Source organism: Lithobates pipiens, unplaced genomic scaffold (genome assembly GCF_037356315.1).
Source record: "Lithobates pipiens isolate NorthernLeopardFrog02 unplaced genomic scaffold, aLitPip1_a1.2 Scaffold_8, whole genome shotgun sequence".
NCBI classification, from domain to species: Eukaryota; Metazoa; Chordata; class Amphibia; order Anura; family Ranidae; genus Lithobates; species Lithobates pipiens.
This window is the reverse complement of record NW_027507903.1, coordinates 340,596,724-340,614,716: the sequence shown is the minus strand read 5'-3', so window position 1 is coordinate 340,614,716 and position 17,993 is coordinate 340,596,724.

Here is a 17,993-nt window from a genome sequence, read left to right as displayed (position 1 = left end):
GTTTCCCCTCTGTGTCCACGAATACAACCTTAACATGGGAGGGGTGGACTTCAACGACCAGATGATGGCGCTGTACTTAATTGCCCATAAGGCCAGACGCTGGTATAAAAAAGTGTCTGTATACTAACTGGATCCTTCCTAAAATTCCAGGAAGAGATCATCACAGCCCTTCTGTTTCCAGAAGGTACTGTGGCACAACTTACCAATCCAAATGCAGTGAGCCATCTGCATGAGAGGCATTTTCCGGATGTCCTCCATGGTACCTCTACCCAAAGAAAATGTATCTGTAGAAAATCCGAATATAAGTGTGACACCCTCTATTATTGTCCCTCCTGTCCTGACCAACCTGGTCTCTGCATCGGTGACTGTTTCCGTTGCTACCACACACTAATTGAGTATGAGAATATGGTACAGCACGGCACAGTCCTAGGGCACACTTTCACACAGGGTCTCAAAAGATGTTAGATGGCCATCGCAAAACCTGGAACCTGGAACCTTTACAGTTACAAATAAAAGTGTAAAAAAATTTTTTTTTTTTATTTAACCACCTTCAGACCGGACCATTTTGCTGGTAAATGACCAGAGGTCTTTTTACAATTTGGCACTGCGCTGCTTTAACTGGTAATTGCGCGGTCATGCAATGTTGTACCCAAACAAAATTTGCGTCCTTTTCTTCCCACAAATAGAGCTTTCTTTTGATGGTATTTGATTGCCTCTGCGATTTTTATTTTTTGCGATATAAACGTAAAAAGACCGCAAATTTTGAAAAAAAATGATATTTTCTACTTTTTGTTATTAGAAAAATCCAATAAACTCAATTTTAGTCATACATTTAGGCCAAAATGTATTCAGCCACATGTCTTTGGTAAAAAAAAAGTCAATAATTGTATATTTATTGGTATGCGCAAAAGTTGTCACATCTACAAACTAAGGTACGTTTTCTGGAATTTACGCAGCTTTTAGTTTACGACTGCCTATCTCATTTCTTGAGGTGCTAAAATGGCAGGGCAGTACAAAACCCCCCCAAATGACCCCATTTTGGAAAGTAGACACCCTAAGGAAATTGATAAGTGGCATGTTGAGCCCATTGAATATTTTATTTTTTTGCCTCAAGCGATTGAATAATGACAAAAAATAAATTTTTTTTTTTTTTTACACAAAGTTGTCACTAAATGATATATTGCTCACACATGCTATGGGCATATGTGAAATGACACCCCAAAATAAATTCTGCTGCTTCTCCTGAGTACAGGGATACCACATATGTGGGACTTTTTGGGAGCCTAGCCGCGTACGGGGCCCCGAAAACCAAGCACCGCCTTCAGGCTTTCTAAGGGCGTAAATTTTTGATTTCACTTCTCACTACCTATTACAGTTTTGAAGGCCATAAAATGGCAAGATGGCACAAAACCCCCACAAATGACCCCATTTTAGAAAGTAGACACCCCAAGCTATTTGCTGAGAGGCATGTTGAGTCCATGGAATATTTTATATTTTGCCACAAGTTGCGGGAAAATTACAAACTTTTTTTTTTTTTTAACAAAGTTGTCACTAAATGATATATTGCTCACGCATGCCATGGGCATATGTGAAATGACACCCCAAAATAAATTCTGATGCTTCTCCTGAGTACGGGGATACCACATATGTGGGACTTTTTGGGAGCCTAGCCGCGTACGGGGCCCCGAAAACCAAGCACCGCCTTCAGGCTTTCTAAGGGCGTTACAGTTTTGAAGGCCATAAAATGCCAAGATGGCACAAACCCCCCCCCCAAATGACCCCATTTTGGAAAGTAGACACCCCTAAATTTAGGGGTACACTAGTGAGACTAGGTAATAAATGGCGGGTGCCCTGAAACTATAAAAAAAATAACTAACCAACCAGCGTCACCTGTAACAGTTATATGGTGATCACTGGTGAAAGGGTTAACTAGGGGGCAATCAGGGGGCTTTATGCGGTAGTATATGGGGGTCCCTGGCGCTATAAAAAGCTGCGGCGAACCTAAATACCTACCTGCCTAACTAGCGTCACCTGTGACACTAATACAGTGATCAGAAAAACGATCGCTTATTAGGCTGGGTTCACACTGGAGCGATGTGGGAACGCCATGAATGAGCGGCGGGTTCCCGCATCACATGCCTCCCGGCGGCAGTTCACACTGCCCTATGCGAACTGCTGGGAGTGTCAGTGAAATGTTAATGACACCCCCAGATCAGTTCGCATATCGCAGTGCGATCTGCAAACTCGGATCGCATGGTGTGAACACCCATGCGATCCGATTCTGCTGCGGACCAAAAAAAGGGTCCCGTGCGAGTTTGCGGCGGGTGCGGCGGGTGCGACACGAATTCAGCCATACTATCTGTATGGCTGAACTCGAATCGCACAGAGATCGGATGTGATTTGCACTGCAGTGCGGTGCGAATCACATCCGTTCTCATAAACCGCTGCAATGTGAACCCAGCCTTAGTGACACTGGCGATGGGGGGTGATCACGGGGTTAAACCTTTATTGGGGGGGTTAGGGGGGTACCTTAGAACTAAAGGGGGCTAACCCTAACTGCCCTAACAGTTATTACAGTCACAAATGACACCCGCCGGGTGATCAGGGGGTTAAACCTTTATTAGGTAATAAATGGTGGGTGCCCTGAAACTATAAAAAAATAACTAACCAACCAGCGTCACCTGTAACAGTTATATGGTGATCACTGGTGAAAGGGTTAACTAGGGGGAAATCAGGGGGCTTTATGCGGTAGTATATGGGGGTCCCTGGCGCTATAAAAAGCTGCGGCGAACCTAAATACCTACCTGCCTAACTAGCGTCACCTGTGACACTAATACAGCGATCAGAAAAATGATCGCTTATTAGGCTGGGTTCACACTGGAGCGATGCGGGAACGCCATGAATCCGCGGCGGGTTCCCGCATCGCATGCCTCCCGGCGGCAGTTCACACTGCCCTATGCGAACTGCTGGGAGTGTCAGTGAAATGTTAATGACACCCCCAGATCAGTTCGCATATCGCAGTGCGATCTGCAAACTCGGATCGCATGGTGTGAACACCCATGCGATCCGATTCTGCTGCGGGCCAAAAAAAGGGTCCCGTGCGAATTTGCGGCGGGTGCGGCGGGTGCGACACTAATTCAGCCATACTATCTGTATGGCTGAACTCGAATCGCACAGAGATCGGATGTGATTTGCACTGCAGTGCGGTGCGAATCACATTCGTTCTCATAAACTGCTGCAATGTGAACCCAGCCTTAGTGACACTGGCGAGGGGGGGTGATCACGGGGTTAAACCTTTATTGGGGGGTTAGGGGGGCACATTAGAACTAAAGGGGGCTAACCCTAACTGCCCTAACAGTTAATACAGTCACAAATGACACCAATGCAAAAAAAAAAAAAAGCAATTGGTGTCACTGTGACTGGGGGGGCAGGGGTAATTGGGGGGTGATCGGGGGGTAAAGGGGGGGTGTGAGTGTGCCTGGCATGTTCTACTGTGTAGTGTAGTGCTTGTGCAACTCACCGATGCTCTCTCCTCGGTGCCGGAACGAAAAATACCGACACGGAGGAGAGAATACATCACTTCCTCTCCTGTGTTTACATTACAGGAGAGGAAGTGATGTCACGGGACATTTTCATTCGTCGGGAGCGATCGCGAGGGGGTGGCCATGAATGAATGGCCGTCCCCTCGTCCGGGATCGCTCCCGAACAAATACCGACCGCCGCAGGCACCGGGCGGGGGCCCGATCGGGCCCCCTGACCGGCGGGCAGGCAAGGACGTACATGTAAGCCCTTATGCCTGCCCGTGCCATTCTGTCGACGTACATCGTCGTGCGGCGGTCGGCAAGTGGTTAAAATGAAAAAAGATTAAAAAAAAATAAAAAAAGCCAAATAGTTGTTGTTTTATTGTTCTATTCTCTCTATTGTTTTCTCTGTATTGTTCTGCTCTGTTTTTCAGATTTTTATTTTTTTTGCTTAACTGTAATATTTTTTATTGTGTTTTATCAAGTTTGCTTTGCAGGTATGTAATTTTACTGGTATACTGTACTGTTACTGTGTTCCATTGTTAACCATTATTTGCTTTGCAGCTACACCATTCAGCTGCAGCACGGGTTTATTTATTTTGACAGCAACAGGGTTTGCACTGTAGGAGGTGATTTTGAGTACTGTCCATGATACTTTTTTTATTTGCACTAACATATAATTTTTCATGGAAGAGCTTTCGGGGTGTGTCCCCTTCTTCAAGGTCCAAGCAGCACTGATTCACAAAAGTTTTAGCAGAAGGTAAAATGTTAAAACAAAACCAAAAAATCTCTGAGGGAAAGGAAAAAGAAAAAAAAAATCACAAATCAATAGTATGGCAGTGGTAATAAAGCTATCAGCAAGTGAGATAAGACAGAGGAAAAGCTATAGACTGGTGGGGGAGGGGGGGGGGATCACAGTCACAGAGGGGGTCATAAAAATTTAGTATAGTGGGTGAGGAAACCAATATCTAAATTTAGACCATTGTTTTTTGTGTCAAAAAGAAGTATAATTCTTTGCTCAAACGTTTTCCTTTCCTGGATAGTTCTGAAATTCCGTTTAAGAACTAAAACATTGCAGTCTTCTATAGTGTGGTCCAGTTGTGAGAAATTATGTCCCACAGTTGTGCAGAAACTTCCTTATGTTCCTTCCTGGTATGTCTGTGAAAATTCATCCTCACTTGTAACTTCTGTCCTGTTTCACCAACATAAAATCATTTGCTACACCTGTTGCATTGGATGAGGTACACCACATTACTGGAGGTACAGCTGTATGATCCCAAGATATTGAAGGTCCCATCTGTTTGTGTGATGCGTTTTGGATAGATTGATCTGGTTGCATAGTTTGCAGCTTTTTTTATTGCAGGGTTTGCTTCCATTATCTGTGACTTTATAATCAGAGTGAAGTTTCCTGCTGATTAATTTATGTCTGCGGTTGGGTGGTTGTCTGAAAGCCAATAATGGGGGTTGTTGGAATAATTTTTTTCAGCATTTCATCCTCTGTTATAATGGGTTGTAAATCTTTCATTATCGTTTTGATCCCTTCTAGTGTTGGGTTGTATGTGTATTGGAGGAGATTTTCTCTTTGGGTTTTCAAGGCTGTGTTTATGCTGTTGTTGATGGTTTTGTCTTTGTAAACTTTCTTATGGAAGGAGTCTGCCAGTGTTCTGAGATGTTTATCTCTGTCTTCTGGGTTTGAACATATTCAGAGGTATCTGATGGCCTGACTGTGTATGATGGCTCGTTTAGTGTGTTGGGGGTGAAAACTGGAATTATGGAGATAGCTGCATCAGTCAGTTGGTTTTCTGTATATCGACATGTGAAGCTTATCACCCCTGATGTATACTGTAGTGTCTAGGAAGTTGACATATGTGTTTGAATAATGTATTTTTAGTTTGATAGATGGGTGTTTTAGATTTTCTTCACCTTCAGTCCATATCATGAAGATATCATCAATATAGCGGTAATATCGGTATGGCTTTTGTTGTATGCTGTTCAGGAAATTGTCCTCCGGGTCAGACATAAATAAATTTACATATTGGGGTGCCATTTTACTTCCCATAGCAGTACCCATACATTGGAGATAGATGTCATTGTTGAAAGTAAAGCAGTTATGTGTAAGAATGAATTTGATGAGCTGTGTAACATCCTTAGCAGTGCATTTGAGATTTGTTGACGAAGATAAGAATTTGTGACATGCTGCCAACCCATCCTTGTGAGGGATGTTACTGCACAGGGATTCTACATCCATAGTGACTAGAAGTGTTTTTGGTGGTAATTGTTGTATATTCTTAAGCTTATACAACAATATACAACAATACAAATTGCATACCCCCCAATTTTTTTTTAAAGTAGACACCGCAAGCTATTTGCTGAGAGGCATGTTGAGTCCATGGATTATTTTACATTTTGCCTCAAGTTTCATGAAAATTACAATTAATTTTTTTTATTTACACAAAGTCGTCACTAAATGATATATTGCTCACACATGGCATGGATATATGTGAAATTACACCCCAAAATACATTCTGCTGCTTCTCCTAAGTATGGAGATACCACATATGTGAGACTTTTTGGCAGCCTAGCTGCGTGCAGGATCCCAAAAACCAATCACTGTATTCCTGCTTTCTAAGGGTGTAAAATGGTGATTCCACTTCCTCACTACATATCACAGTTTCTGAGGCCCTGAAATGTCAAGATAGCAAACCTCCCCATCAAATGAGACAGTTTTGAAAAGTAGACACCCCAAGGTATTTGCTAAGCGGCATGGTGAGTATTTTTCAGCTCTCATTTGTTTTCGAAAAATAAAGAGAGAACATTTTTCTTTTTTTTGTTCTTTCTTCAATTTTCACAACTTTGTGACAAAAAGTGAGACCTGCAAAATATACTCAACATGCCTCTCAGCAAAAAAGTTGGGGTGTCTACTTTCCAAAGTTGGGTCATTGGGGGGGGGGGGGAAATAAAATCTGGGTTGCCAATTGAAATAAATTCTACAATAGATAAATATCCGAGGGTGGCTACGGATACCTTCTATTTATTGCATATATGTATTAACTTGTCTATTCCTATAGTTAGCTAGTCTATTAAAACTATAATAAGGTTACTGTTGATGAGCACAATAATATAAGGTTAGTTATGAAAACACACTGCTTAGTATTTATTTCCCAAGAAAATAGGAAAATGTTAACATGAAAACACTAAAGGAAAATATTATAGAGCTATACTTACTTATACTTATCGCAACAACAAAAACAAATACTCTTGCACACGGGAGTATTGGCTAGGCAGTCTAAAGTTCAGGGTGTACAATGACTTATCGCAAGGCTGTCCTCTAGATATTGTCTTGTCAGCTGGGCTCAAAAATGGTAACAGAGAGCCATGAGGCTCAGAGAACCATCAGGCAAGAGCCATGAGCGAAAAAGGGACGATTTCCCTTCTGTCTACACTTTTTACACATTCATTCAGACCCACTCGTAACCACACCCCACTACCCTCCTGTCCAATGAGATATTGGCAAGAGTTAGTCCTTTTAATATATTATATTTCTGTCCATCCTGCTGTATTGGCCTCCAGGGGCAGTTCTTATCTTGCCCTTTGATCTTCTGTAGCAGGACATTAATCAATCATCTTATCAGCCATGGTCCTTTTTGAAGCTTGCTTGCAGAGCACTATCACACCAGCTGGTCAGGAGCCAAGCTTTTGTTCAGCCTTGCTTCTTTCAGATGAATATTCTGATATGCTACAAAGCTTTGATGTGCAACTTGTTACATTCCAGACAGCCCCCAAAAATGAGAATGTTTGGTTTAGCCATAGTTCATATTTCAAACACCTCTTGTATTTATGAACTAAAACATGTTGCCTTCCAAAAGGGGGGCTTGTGCTATCTTGGCATTTCATGGCCTCAGAAACCGTGATAGGTATTGAGGAGTGAAATCAAAAATGTACGCCCTTAGAAATCCTCAACATGCCTCTAAGCAAATTCCTTGGGGTGTCTACTTTCCAAAAAGGGGTAATTTGGGGAGGTTTTGTACTGCCCTGCCATTTTAGCACCTCAAGAAATTAGATAGACAGTCATAAACCAAAAGCTGCATAAATTCCAGTAAATGTATCATAGTTTGTATAACTTTTGTGCAAACCAATAAATATATGATTATTGAATTTTTTTTTTACCCAAGACATGAGGCTGAATACATTTTGGCCTAAACGTATGACTAAAATTGAGTTTGTTGGATTTTTTTTAGAACGAAAAGTAGAAAATATATATTTTAGATTTTTTTTTAGTCTTTTTTTTTTTATATGGCAAAACATAAAAATCCCAGAGGTGACCAAATGCCACCAAAAAAAAGCTCTATTTGTGGGAAAAAAGGATGCAAATTTTGTTAGGGTACAGCATTGCTTCACAGCGCAATTACCAGTTAAACCAGTTAAAGCAGCGCAGTGGCAAATTGTAAAATGTGCTCTGGTCATTAAGGGGGTAAAACCTTTCCGGGGCTAAAGTGGCAAATTTGTTATCTCTGGAACGTATGCCATTTTTAATCCATGACAGTATTTTGCTAGCTTTTATAGCTACAGCTTGGCAGGGGAGCCCCTCTGAATGTGACGTTTGCATGTATATTTGTGACGTTTGCATGTATATTTTTGGCACCCAAGTGCATAACTTTACATTGCTCAATAGTGAGCCTTATCTGACATGTAGCTGCCCAAACCCCTATTTTGTCCTGTAATGATGCTACATCCTGTGCAACGTTATTTCCTTGCATCATTTGGTATCATCAGCAAACTGAAATTGAGCCCTTAATTCCAACCTTTTATTATTAATAAACAAATTGAACAGCATTAGCACCAAGACAAAACCCTGAGAGACACCCATCTCAACTTCAGAGAATGAGTCATTTATCATTACTACCTGCACTTGTTCATGTAACAAGTTTCCTATCCATGTGCATACTGTACAATATCATCAACAGACCTTATTTTATGGATTAAAAGTTTATGAAGTACAGTATCAAATGCCTTTGCAAAATATATACTGCCTTAGTTTGATTCAATGCACTTCGTCTCCCTTTACACTTTAGTAAATCCAACCCTTACATACATCACGGGACACAGAGCAGTTATTCATGACTATCTGGGTTATATGCTACCTCTAGGTGATTGGACACTGGCAACCAATAGCAAGAAGGTTCCTCCCATATAACCCCTCCTATACGGGAGTTACCTCTTCGCCAGTGTCTTCAGGTGATGATCACGAACGTGAAGCTCTTCAAATTTCATCATTTAAGCGTCCCAGTGATAATGTTGTGATCGGATCCGTTCGGATGGCACGAAGCTAAAGGAATGGTACCCGAGCCTCCATGCAAGAATGAGGTTTTGCTTGTAGCGTGTCCTATTTAGGCGCTGGGCCCTTGGATAGTGGTATTCTGGTCATTTTCTTGCCCAAGATATCCCAAAGGGTGCTTTACAGGCCCAAGGGTGTGGACCCCAAGATGGGGGACCCAGTCCTTGAAGGTCCACAGAGGCACTATCCGCCGTGGTGGGGGAAGATTGGGCCTGGCTTTCAGGTCCTGCAGCATGGACTTGTGAGTATTCCCTCTGGGATTGCTGTATTTCCCCTCTGTTACTGTGTCTTTTCAAAGCTGTTACAGAATGTCTCCATGGTGTGTTTTTTATAACGATGAAACACTGGTGCATGTGGAGACGCCGTTGCCGTATGAACGTGTGCATGTGCTGTGGTTGTACGCATGCGCCGTTGAGGTGATTTTCGCCTCGTACAGTCGGCAGTCTCCAGGCACGCATGCGACGTATTTTGGTGTCACTATACGTTCGGATGCCACACCTTCCGCGCGGATCGTATGACGCCATTTGGAAGCCTTTAAAAGGAGGCAGTTCATCTGGTGTGTGCATGGAGGCATAGAGCTTGTTGGGCACGTGAGTCTGCAGGTTTTTGGACACAGTTGCATCAGGTTAAAGGGGACAGTGTTAAAACTGTAATAGCTGCTGTATATTGGATTACAGTTAGAAGCTCAGAGGGAGTGCTGTCCTCCCATACTTGTAAGAAATGTCTTCGAGGAAGAGAGGAACAGGGAGCAAGACCAATACAGGGTTAAGAGTACCGCCTTTCAAAGCAGGAGATCAAACTATTTATCCAAATTATCCTAGCTTGCCCTGAAGGGCCTGCGGCTTCTGGCTTGGCTGAGCCATTGCATTTGTCAGGCATTGTGGCCACAACTGATGTCCCTGCCTTGGCTTATGTTACTAAAGATGATTTGGTATCCGCATTATCTGGCCTTGAAGGTAAAATAGCGGGTGTGATTGCCTCGGTAACACAAGCAGGGAGAAAACGTGACAGATCTCCCTCTCCGGAACCTGATCATGATGGTGAGTCATCTGAGCATCAGGATTCTAATAACCAGGCAGGGCCTGGGGACCCAGACCCAGAGTGGGAGGAGGATCTGGTCACAAAGGATCTGGAAAAAGGAGAAGTTGAGGACTCTTCAACGGGAGAGTCTAGCTCGGACAAGCCATTTTCAGCTTCCCATTCCCAAAGATTATTAGTCAATTCTCTGACAGAAATGGTTCGAGCTGGATTTAAATTACCCCCAGTCCAGGAAACTGGACCCTCCTGTTCTACTGTGGGCTCTCTTCGACCTCAGGGTTCCCAGGCATTTCCTGTGCATCTGTTATTAGAACCTTTGGGATCATCCTGACAGGATATATTTACCTCCAAAATGGTTTCTCCTCCTGTATCCTATGGAGGAGAAATTCAAGAAGAAATGGGGTACACCTCTGGTGAGTGTTGCCATTTCTTCAGTAAATAAAAATTTGATGTGCCCGGTGGATAACGCCCAGGTATTTAAGGATCCGGCCGATAAAAAGCTAGAAACCTTGCTAAAGGCCTCCTTTTCAGTAGCTGGTTCAGCTGTTCAGCCAGCGATAGTGGCTATTGGCATCTGACAGTCCTTAAAGGATCGTGTTAAAAAATTGGTCAGGAACCTACCTTGTCAAGGAGAAGCTACCGAGGAATTATCTGAGCTCCCTCGCACCTTGTGCTTTGCAGCGGATGCATTAAAAGATGCAATTCAACAGGTGTCTCGCTGTGCACTTCTGTCCGTACATATGCGCAGGGTTTTGTGGCTAAAAAGCTGGTTGAATGCCTGTTTGGCGAAGATCTTGATAAGTATATCCAAAAGATCTCAGGTGAGAAAAGCACGTTGCTCCCTGTTAATAGGAAGAATAAGCGACCCTCCTTTAAGATTCCCCGTGCTCCAGGACCTAGTTCTTCTTCTGGCAATCGGTGTTGATGGCCTCAGCAGTCCGGTTTAAAAAAAACCTGGACTCAAAGCTCAAACAAGCCCAGTTCTAAGTGTACCCTGTGAAGGGGCGCCCCCGCTCTTACGGGTGGGGGGAAGACTTTGGCTGTTTTTGGATGCTTGGAAAAAACAGGTTCAGGACAAGTGGGTCATTTCCATCATAACATCAGGTTACAAGATAGAGTTTTGGGAGTTCCCTCCAACTCGGTTCTTGAGCTCAAAGGTTACGACGGAACTAGAGAAAAGGAAATGTCTGCTCCTGGCCTTAGAGCATCTACAAAAGCAGGGAGTAATCATCGAGGTCCCACACAGGGAAAGGTTCAGAGGGTTTTACTCAAACCTGTTCACTGTACCGAAACCAAATGGGGAGTTAAGGCCCATTTTAGACCTCAAATCTCTCAATCTGTTTCTAAGTGTTCGAAGTTTCCGTATGGAATCAACTCGCTCAGTGGTAAACTCCCTAAAGAAAGGGGATTACTTAGCATCCTTAGATATCAAGGATGCATACCTTCATGTACCCATCTCCATGCCGCATCAACGGTTTCTCTGTTTCGCGGTAGAGGGGGCGACATTTTCAATTTGTCGCATTGCCGTTCGGTTTAGCCACGGCTCCTCGGGTCTTCAAAAAAATTCTGGCCCCTGTATTGGCGGTCCTAGGATCCCAGGGAATTGCAGTGGTAGGATATCTGGACGATCTTCTTTTGAAGGACCAATCTTGTCCCATCCTGGTCCAAAACATCTTAAAAACTGTACAAATTTTGCAACCCCTAGGTTGGATTCTGAATATAAACCAATCAAACCTTCACCCCACTCAAGTATTAACGTACTTGGCCTAAACTTGGACACTATCCAAGAAAAGGTGTTTCTGCCTCCTGTAAGGATCAACTCCATAGTGGAACTCGTCCGGAGGATGAAAAGAAAGGAAAAACCATCTGTTAGCCTTTGTATGAGGCTATTGGGCAAAATGGTTGCATCTTTCAGCGCAGTTCCTTATGCTCAATTCCACTCCAGGTTGTTTCATAGCAACATTTTAAAGGCCTGGAACAAAACCACTCTAACTTTGGATCATCCTATGGTCCTGTCCGTACAGACTCTACGGAGTCTAACTTGGTGCTCAAAAAACAGCAATTTAAAGGTCGGGAAGTCCTTTCCACCAGTGGCCTGGAAAGTTGTGACCACGGACGCCAGCCGTCTGGGCTGGGGAGCAGTTCTGGGGGAATCACCAGTCCAAGGACAGTAGTCTCAAGCAGAGAGGGCCTTGCCCATCAATCTCTTGGAGATTCAGGCAGCCCGGCAAGCTCTGCATTGCTGGACGACCAAGCTGCAGGGATTCCCAGTCCGGGTTCAAACCGACAATTCCACAGTGGTCACTTATATCAACCACCAAGGAGGCACAGGAGCGTAGCGGCTCATAAGGAGGTGGATCACATATTAAGATGGGCAGAGAGGCATGTGCCATTTCTGTCAGTGGTATTCATACCAGGGGTAGACAACTGGAAGGCAGACTATTTAAGTTACCAAAAGTTGTTGCCAGGGGAATGGTCCCTTCATCCCGAAGTGTTTCTCCAGATTTGTCAGCATTAGGGGACCCCGGATGTGGATCTTCTAGCATCCAGGTTCAATGCCAAGCTGGACAGATTTGTGTCCAAAACCAATGATCCTCTTGCAGTCGGGACGGACGCATTGGTGACTCCTTGGCACCGGTATTCCCTGCTGTATACCTTTCCTCCAATCCAGATCCTGCCGCATCTGCTGCGCAGGATACAAGAGGAACTAAGACCAGTGATCCTGGTGGCCCCAGCCTGGCCCAGGAGGTCCTGGTACACGGAGATCGTGAAATTGGCAGTAGGGGACCCATTGCGCCTTCCGTTACACCCGGATCTATTGTCCCAAGGTCCAATATTCCATCCTGCTTTACGGTCGCTGAATTTGACGGCCTGGCTATTGAAGCCAGGGTGTTAAAGGACCGCGGGATTAGAGGTGAGACCTTGTCCACTTTGATAAATGCTAGGAAACCGGTATCTAGAGCCATTTACTACAGGGTTTGGAAATCATACATTTCCTGGTGCGAAGGGAAAGGTTAGAACCCTCGTAAGTATACAATTGGAAAGATCCTTGCTTTCCTTCACTCTTACTCTTAAGATTGGCCTTGGGCACAATTAAAGGTCAGATTTTGGCCTTATCTGTTTTTTTCCAGAGACTGATTGCAGCCCATTCCTTGGTGCGTACCTTTGTTAAGGGAGTGAAGCACCTAAGACCAAAGATTAAGCCCCCCTTATGCCCCTGGGACTTGAATTTGGTACTGTCAGTCCTTCAGTATCTTCCCTTTGAGCCTATTAAGCAGATTCATTTGGTCCTATTGACCAGAAAATTAGTCTTCTTGGTGGTCATAACTTTGGCCAGAAGAGTTTCGGAGCTAACCGCCCTTTCATGCAGAGAGCCTTACTTGATTCTGCACGATTCTTCCTCGTCTGGAGTTTTTGCCAAAGGTAGTTTCCAATTTTCATTTGAATCAGGATATCATTCTGCCCTCCTTTTTTCAAAATCCAGGATCTAAGGAAGAAAAGTTACTCCACTCGCTGGATGTAGTAAGGGCTATTAAAGTCTACTTAAGGGCATCAGCCCCTTTCAGGAAAACTGACTCTCTCTTTATTCTGCCTGAGGGTCCTAAGAAAGGACAGGCAGCTACGACTTCTACTATCTCAAGGTGGATTCGCCAAACTATCATTCAGGCATATGAGTTGAGGCATAGGAGTCCACCGAGAGACCTGAAAGCACATTCCACTAGAGGGGTTAGTGCTTCGTGGGCAGTGCATCGACAGGTGTCTTTGGCTCAGGTCTGCAGGGCAGCCGCTTTGTCTTCAGTTCACACATTCACCAGATTTTATCGGGTGGATGTCAGGTCTCGAGAAGAAACAATCTTTGGTCATAGCGTGTTGCAGGCGGCCTTATAGGGCCAAAGGACAGTTGGGACTTGTCTAAGCTGTGTATACCTCCACTCATGTGCATTGCTTTAGGACATCCCAGATAGTCATGAATTTAATGCTCTGTGTCCCGTGATGTATGATAAAGAAAAAAGTATTTTTAAATACAGCTTACCTGTAAAATCCTTTTCTTTGAATACATCACGGGACACAGAGATCCCTCCCCTCTCTCCTGGGACTCTTCATTGCTTGCTACAAAACTGAGGTAACTCCCGTATGGGATATGGGAGGAACCTTCTTGCTATTGGTTGCCAGTGTCCAATCACCTAGAGATAGCGTATAACCCAGATAGTCATGAATAACTGCTCTGTGTCCCGTGATGTATTCAAAGAAAGGGATTTTACAGGTAAGCTGTATTTAAAAATCCTTTTTTTTGTGTAGAAAATGCCACAGAAATTAGATCCCCACTGCTCAATCACAGTAATAAAAAAGGATGCATTTTACTTGATATATAGTTTTATTTAGCGATACAGATTTCAGTTAAGCTTATATTAAATTCAATATATATATATATATATATATATATATATATATATATATATATATATATATATATATATATATATATATATATACTGTATATCTTCTATAAATTCACATATATTATAAATATAAATTATCTTTCTGATACAGTAATGTAGTTATAACAATGCCACAACATTTTACCTTGGACCCCTTTGTGTAGTAACATGAAGGGTTCCCACAGACTGAGCATTCCACTGTTTCTGACAATGTTGGCATATTCTTTATTTCTTTATACCAGAGATGAAAGCACCACAATGGGGTTGACTTACTAAAATTGGAGCATGCAAAATCTGGTGCAGTTGTGCATGGTAGCCAATCTGCTTCTAACTTCAACTTGATTAATTAAGCTTTAGCAAAAAAACCTGGAAGCTGATTGCAAAATCTGGTGCAGCTCTACATGGAAACCAATCTCCAGTTTAAGGCTGGCCACAGTACCAGCATGCCCGAGACTTGACGTCATAAGGGGCGGGGTCACTGTGTGACATCATCCGGTGACCATGCCCCCATACCTATATAAGTCTCCGCGCACGTCACACACCGCATTTCAGCGGGATAGAGCGTCATGTCAACATCGGAAGAAGAAAGAAGAGAGACAAGGGAAGAAGGACAGAGGAGACCGGGCTCCTCAGCTAGTAAAAGAGCTGCAAGAAGTTAGCAGAGGAGCCCTGGAGAAGACGGCGGAAAGCGGGAGACGACGCCAGAGAGGGGGAGAAAAGGCCGGACACCGGGAGAAGAGGCGGAACAGAGCGGAGAAGTCAGAAGAAGACGCCCAAAGTAGGAAAAAGACCCCCGGAGCTGATTAATAAATTACTTTAAAAACCTGTGTTGTGTTTTTTTTTTATTGACACTTTTTTCACCAGGTGAATGGGTAGGGGTACGATGTACCCCTTACTCATTCACATAGAGTGGGGGGCTGGGATCTAAGGGCCTGGTTTGCTCACGGCGGGGGAACCCATGCCAGTTTTTTATTTAAAATTTGGCATGGAGTTCCCCCTCGAGAGTTGTCGCCTGGCGCAACTTAAAGTCGTGTTGTAAGTCGCCCCAAGTCGTGTTGAAGTCACTCCAAGTCGTGCTGTTATTCATACTCAAGTCGTGTCCAAGTTGCCTCCAAAAGTCGCGCTGGAAGTCGTGTTGCCCCTGTGTGAATGGACTCTTATGCCCCGTACACACGAGCGGACTTTTCGACATCCAAACTCCGACGGACTGAGTCCGGCGGACTATCCGATCGTGTGTGGGCTGCAACGGACTTTAGCGAAGCTAAAGTCTGACGGACTTTAGAAATGAAGCATGCTTTAAATTTTCCCGACGGAACTCCGCCGGACCCGGTCCCCTTTGAAAAATCCGCTCGTGTGTGTGCTACTCCGACGGACTAAAACCGACGCTAGGGCAGCTATTGGCTACTGTCTAGGAACTTCCTACGTCGAATCCAGTCGTACGTCATCACGTTCGACTCCGTCGGAGTTTGGTGTGATGGTGTGTGGTCAAGTCCGTTCGGTCAAAAAGTCCGCCAGAACTCCGGCGGAACTCCTTTGGAGGTCTGTCAGACTTAATCCCTCTCGTGTGTACGGGGCATTAGGAGTTACCGGGGGAGTGAGGCAGGCAGGCATCTCCTGCATATCTCTCTGCCAGCCGGGAGCAGAACTTTAAACTTTAAAGATGCTAGTCTGGCTGCCTACGAGCTGAAATTAAAATATAGTTCCTATTCTGTTAAAGCCTTCTGGGCCCCTCTGATGATATGAAGGGGCCCAGGAAAATGTTATGGTCATTCTAGAAGCCGGGCATGTTATGAAAGCTGCCTGCACATTATAATGTAGTGAATGAAGCTGTCCGGGTCCCCTTGTTAAACTGATAGGGCCCGGGCCCCTTGTTAAATTGATGGGGCCCAGGCCCCTCACAAGAGGACCAATGGTACCCCCTTATCGGCTTTCAGTACTGCTTACATTTAGGCTGGGTTCACACTAGTGCAAATTGGATGCAGGTTTCCCTGCATCCAATTCGCACAGCAGGAGATTGTGACCGGCTCTCTATATGGCCAGTGCACACATCTCCATAGCGACTCTGATTTGCACAGGACCCCTGTGCATCTTTTGGTCTGTTTCTGGTCCGAATTCAGCCAAAAATTTGGGCTGAAATGGTGAAATGGCCGAACCGGACTCCTGCTGTGAGCTGCTGCGTGTTCCTGTGTGAACTTAGCCTAACAGACTGATAGCACAATGTCAGTTAGCAGTGAAAGTGGACAGGAGCAGGTGTGGAATCTCCATATTGCTACACTGGGGCTTTGGTCCTTATGTTCAACTCTACTTAGGGACCTCATAGCCCACCAACTCTGCTAAGTCGCTGGGGCAGATTTATAAAATTTAGGCCTAGAAATATAAAACATGATTGGCGTATAGATAAAGGTTCTGTCACCTTGAGAAAACAAAAAGCTGCTGATAGGTTTGAAGAGCATCTACTCAGAGGTTCCTGAACGTTACCGGGGTGAGCAGATTTTTCTTTTCCTGCTTTTCTGGAATGTTGGGCCATACTTACAAGCAAGGCTACTGCACGTCCTGATGGTGCTGAAACTTTCTTGCACCCTGCCTCCTGCACATTCCTACTAGCTAATGGGACAGTCCATTATATTAGTGGGCCAATAGGAATGTGTACGGACTGGGCAAGCTTTAGTGCTACCTGGAAATGTTGAAGCTTTGTCTGCCATGTGTGTGTTTTATCTCCCTAGCTACTAACCCTGTTTTTAGAACCATCATTGATTCTGTCTGTAGCTATCTCCTTGGCCCACAAACCACTGCCTGCTTATAGTTGTTCGACTGCTGACCAGACAGGTAAGTATTAAAGTGGTAATAAACCCAAAAGCAAACAATTATATTGCAGCCTACCAATTCTTAGATGTTGATGGCTACATTCGTTTTCTTTTTTAGGCTTTCTTTCTTTCTTTTATTTTCACCTGGTGATCCAGCCAGCAAGTCTGTTTTTCAAAAGAACAAGCTCAGCAGATGTATCAGTTACACAGGGTTTTTTTTTTTTTTAAATGGCAAATCCATCAAGGGGATTTTTAGCAGCGAAATATATGTTTGAAAAGAGAAGCAATACATTTTTCATAAAAATTAATATTTATTTATTTGCGTCATGGTATCAAAATGTATTTCCATAAATACACAGAAGTCATAAAAATCTATTCTGGCCTTGACAGAGCGACATGAGTTTCATATGATATCATGTGAAACTCTATACAAGCACAAAGAGTGTATATGACATGAGTTATGTGTACTTTTCCTATCTTTCATGAGTCATGTCACTCTGTCAAGGCCAGAATTGCTTTTTACAACTCCTGTGTATTTATGGAAATACTTTTTAATACCATGACCAGGGCCATCTTTAAGGCAGGGCAAAAGGGGCAGCTGCCCTGGGCCCTGTCATTGTTGTGAGGCCCAAAGCAGCTGCCTCATACTTGCTAACTATCCAAGTTTACATTCCCTAGTCCCTTGAATTTTCTGTCCCATACTGTGTCCCGATATCTCAGTATGAAGTGTTGGCACTAATGCTGCCCAGCTCTGCCCTATTGCTGTGTACAGAGGACTCATCTGCAGACCTGTGTTTACATGTAAGTAACCGACATTCATGTGTACCGTATATACTTGAGTATAAGCCGAGATTTT